The sequence below is a fragment of the Helianthus annuus genome, chromosome 4 (assembly GCF_002127325.2).
Source record: "Helianthus annuus cultivar XRQ/B chromosome 4, HanXRQr2.0-SUNRISE, whole genome shotgun sequence".
NCBI lineage: Eukaryota > Viridiplantae > Streptophyta > Magnoliopsida > Asterales > Asteraceae > Helianthus > Helianthus annuus.
The window spans coordinates 185,519,543-185,525,106 of NC_035436.2; positions in this window are offsets into that span (position 1 = coordinate 185,519,543).

Below are 5,564 nucleotides of genomic sequence, written 5' to 3' on the forward strand. Positions count from 1 at the left end.
GTACAATTGGACATATAATTCGAAATTGTCCATATCTTCATAAGTTGAAAGCAAAGGTTGATGATCCCCGTGAACAAAATCATGTCGCCCAAGAGAATAGAAAAGGCAAACAGGGCGAAAGCAAGAAAAAGGATCGGAAGATAAACTTCGTGAAATCAAGAGGGACTGATAAAATTGATACTTTCAAAGGCAAATCCAATAAGGATTTTGTTAAACAAAGTAAAATTTTGAAAAGAAACAGTCAAAACAACTATACACAACACACAAACGGTTGTGATGTAGGACCAAGTACCTCAAGATCACGAAGTTCATCATCCACCTATTACAGTTATGATACTCCGAGGTTTGTTGAGCGGAGATCATGCTTTGAATGCTGCGAGTATGGACACATCATTAAGAATTGTCCATATCTCACCAAGAGAAAGTCAAAAGTTGATGCCCCCCATGGTAACAGTTACCATAAAAGATCTGTTTCACCAAAACAGGACCCTCGTTTTGTTAAACAACGAGAAAAGAAACAGAAAAAGAAACAAAGAAAAGAAGTTGAAAAAGTTTTAAAACCGGAGGTCATCCAAACAAAATCTGTTAAATCGGATGTTAAACATGAAAAACAGAAACAAATTTGGATACCAAAACCGGTGACTGTTTCAGGGGGAGCTACATCAATTCCGAATCATCGGGAAATAGATGTTACAATTCTCGATGATGACGGACGACCCAAGTCTGTGAAGGCTTGGGTCCCCCTCTCCAACTAATCTCTGAATGAGTGTGCAGGATGTTCCAGGAGGAACTATTAATAGTTTCAGGATTGTTGATAGTGGAGTGTCCATGCACAAGATTGGCGACATAAGGCTCCGAAATATTGGCATGTCTAGGAGAATGTTGTTGCCATTGATGGAGAGAGAGGAAAGGAAAAAGAAAAGAAGACAAAAATGTCTGATGAAAGAATGTGGCTGAATGAAGTTGCAAAATTCGACCAAATGAAGAACGCGCCAAAATTTGGTTGCTATGGTTTTTAATCAGGTTCTCAGGAAAGAATACAATGAATGATGTGCAGATGTCGTGGTGTAGATTGAACATCCGCACACCGCTTCTGAAAGAGAAAGACAAAGACCTTTCGCTGGTGCAATGTGGAAGACCAGCCGGAACCAAAGGTTTTTGATTGTGTTGCTGTGAAGAAATTTTTCAGTAGCTTCTAAATCGACCTTGAAGTCCACATCCAGTGGATGTCCAGTTTGGGAGAGTGATCAGATTCCTTGCAATGCACGAAGCAGTTGCAGTATACGGTTTTTAAATTTCTATTCTCTCCTATACTTGTTGATTTTTAGGCTGCTATATGAATTATATCGTCTTGTACAACACTCTTTGGCCTGACACGTTGATCTCGAATATCACCTCACACGTGATTGTTTCTTTATGAAACTCGTCAATGTTGTTATGGTCCGCACCGCTTACCGATGTGCCAACTGATTTTCCCAAAATTAGATAAATCTTTTCTGATAAAAACTTAATTTGGGTAACCGGCATTAAGGTCAAGCAAGAGTAAAACCAACATCGGAAAATCATTTTTGTAAATATCTTTGTGTTTTAAATTTCTCTTAGTTTATTGATTTTAGGGGGAGTAAATCCAAAAATCCAAAAATATGAAAATCCAAAAAACATCGAAAAATTTCAAAAACACAAAAACAATAGAAAATCAAAAATGAGTTTCCTGGCGAGCAAAAGAGAAAATGATAGTACATCAGTGGTCTATCCAAATCTCTTTAAACCTTAAATGAAAAACGATAAGCAGCTCTATATAAGATGTATCGGTAGGCTCACAATCATTTTAAAGTGTGCAGGGTGATATAAATCTTAAACCGACTGAAGACCAGGTGGGAACCATTCATTGGCATATGGTCTTAGTACCGAAATTTCGTTTGAGAGATTGCCGAGGTTCTGAGATATTCGGTCTTTATGCTGCTTATCATCTGGGTATCATGGTTGTATCTTTTACCGAAAAATAACGGGGACGCAAGTCAAGATCTTCCATGATACTATACATACGTGTGCATATTACATACTGCATTCGACCTCAATAAGTGATAAACAATCACATGTCCATATCAAATAAGTGATAAAATATCACATTTATCCGGGAGTCAAGTTCGTCTCTCTGCTGTACGGAAGTACTGACCTGTTCACGGACTTGCTCCTGTGCCCTCATGCATCGAAAATCAAGTTCCTCATCAATAAGTGATTCTATCACAAAGGGCTTGTTTTCAAATCAAAATAAGTGAGAATCTCACATCAATATACGGTCAAACAGATGATAATCGGTATACTCACCGGTAAGATGAACCCTCGTGCATACCTTGATACGGGAATGTGTCGTGATGTGGATGAACACCGGTCGGTAAGTTTTAAATCATACCTTAATGTATCTCCTAAACATGATTACATCTGATAAGTTGAGCTTAAGTGGACAACAATACCGATAATTGTTATAGGATGCTTATCTTAATGTTAACTAACTGAACAACAAGAGTGTTTTGGCATGACCGTACACTGATATGATTCTCTTACCCTCGAAACTCGCAAAAAGAATGTATGTATATATTTATTTATCGCTTTCTGTCTTTACATTTAGAAAAGTCAAAAATCCCAAAAAGATTTTAGGTGTGTTTTAATTTAATCTTTTTAAAAGCCAAAAGGATTTTATTTCTATTTTATTTTCGATCGTACGATGTTGGAACTCGAGTCTTTGTTGCCTGAAACCTGAACGAAAACCGAAATGACTAAATCTTCATAAACGGTCGAAATTTGCATGTTTTGAAAGTTGAAATCTAAAATTGACAAGTTTAGTAAACTTTCAAACTGTCGGACGGTGTTTGATTGTGACATGGTCATATGTGTGTCATTTGTTTATGACTAACTATATTCCAAGCAGTTGTTCTCATTACGCGTTTAGATTTCTTGCATGTGCAGATTCTAAAGGCTAGGAGAACATGGTCGATGACAAGCTTCGGAATGAAGACACGACGTGAAGGCACTCAACTGATGAAGATGATCGAGTTGCCGCTGGCCATCATCAACACCACAAGGATCTCACTTCATAAAGTTAAAGTATTTCACGAGCATAACTCAAGGGGGAGCTTATGTTAAGGGGGAGTTTGTCAACACACTTCCTATATGATACGGGTAGTTTGTTGATACACTCTCTGCTCTCAAGATGTGAAGACTTTCAAGATCCTCCGACATTGAAGACATCAAAGGCGAATCTTGTGAGTAGTGTCCAAGGGGGAGTTTGTTGATACATATTTGTGGACACGACTCACGGAACGAGAACTCGAAGACCAAAGACCATAGAAGTTCGAGACGAGTCTACAACTATAGAGAATAAAGACAAAGCTACAGCCAAGGGGGAGTTTGTTGATGCACTTATGTCTGTACTTTGTCTGTATTCGGTCTATATGTAAACGATGTCCTAGTCAGTCCTGTAAGTTGACCAAGTCAACCGTCCTTCTGGTTTGACCTGGCGCAACAGTTAGAAATATATTATGTGAAGTGTCTGAGTCGAAGGATGAGCAATCGAAGGATTATGTCTATCCTTCGATTGGCTCGAAAGATAAACCACGAAGGATACTGATGGACTTCGAAGGATATGCTATCCTTCGAAGTACATATGGATCCTTCGATGGAAATTGTGGTCGACAGATAGTCCTTCGGACAGTCTGTCTAATCCTTTGACCAGACCTGCTGTGTGTGGGTATAAATACCCATGTAGTGTGTTGTGTTAAGTTAGACAAGACAAGACAAGAGACTTGAGAGGCTTGTGAGATAGATGCACACATAGAGAGAGCTTGAGAGCATTCTATCAAACACACACACACACACTAGAGAGTTTGCAAGTTAGATTTGTAAACATTGTGCTTGTAACCGGAACCTTCATTCGTATTAATACAGTGGTGTTAATCGGTGAATCCTTGTGTGTTTGTGTTTATGCTTGTCTCAACCCGGTTTGCTTGCTAGCTTGGATTCCGCACTCGCTAGTGGGTTTGTATAACAAGGTTTAGGTTCGTCATCCTCCGAAGAGGGACCTACAGGATGATAATGAGCTGAGTACAAGGATCACTATCGTAATGTGTGTCTAAGCGTGTGAGAATTGTGTTGTGTGTTCTTCCGAATGGGGAAGAGTGTTTATATATACAAGTGTAGGTGACCTATTTTAGGTAAAAAGACTAATAATCAGCTCATTACCCCTTTAGAAATAAAAGCAAATCTAGCCTAAATTGTCGCCCTTAAATCATGCCAAGTTTCCATATCCTTTGCAACGTCCATCTCCGATTAAGCACATGCTATAATTGTAAAGACGCGTCCTTTGATTGTGATGCTAAGAGCGGATCCTGCTAGATGTTCCTGCAAAATAACATTTAATTCAATGAAGGTAACTGTTAGCATGAGGATCCTGGGATGGTCCATGATCCTGATCCTGAAGTCCTGCTGAGGATCACTATCTGCTAAAGAAACAAGGATCACTGGTTAGGATCACATATAAGGATCATGTATCACAAAAATCCAGCCCTAACAATAGGTATACCACCTTCTTGTTACACAAGTCAAACAGCCGCACTGTTCAGAATTCTGAACAAGAGATATGGTAATCCGAATCAAACTGAAACTAAAGATACCCAGGTTACATCTTGGGAGTTCATTAAGGAAACATTCAAAGTTTCAGTCACTTGGGACGATGGTGAAGTGGAGATGTATGACCCAAAGGACATATCTAACAGTGAGGATCTAAACTTTTTGAAGCAGTTATCTGAAATACCAATCATCAACAACTCTGGTAGCAAATTTGCAGAGAAGCTCCAAAACGCAGTGGTCTCTCAGGTTGAACTTTGGGTTGAATCTGAAAGTGATGAGGAAATCCCTGATGGAAGCTTAGGGTTCTCATCTGAAGAAGAAACAAACTTTGATCCATGAAGCTGATTATGCTTGTAATTTTTCTTTAATTTTGTAGTTTGAAAACATCATGTTTGTTTAAAAACTATCATCATCTATATAACGCAATGTTTATTATATCCAACTGCATTTCTTGTTTAATTTTATGTATGATCTGTGTGATAATTATAAAACGGAATAACCAAAAAAAGCTGATATGTGATTTGGATATCCCTGATGGAAGATTAATGTTCTCATCATTTCTTGTTTAATTTGATATATGATCTATGTTACAATAAAAAGAAATAATCAAAAAAATATAATTTAAAATATATTGTTCTATGTATAAAACGCAATCTTTATGATATCCACTTGCATTTCTTGTTTAATTTGATCTGTGTTACAATAAAACGCAATAATCAAAAAAATCCAGTTAAAGTAATTGTTCTATGTATAAAACGCAATAAAAATATATTGTTGTTATCATAAAACTTAATTAACCATAACAATCTGATATTTATGAAGGATATGTCAAAACGTAGTAACAAAAAGAGATGAAATCCATATATCATAAAACGCAATGAAAAATTTTTTTTTTTTTACTTATTGATATCTAATATTGACAGAATTTGTATACATAA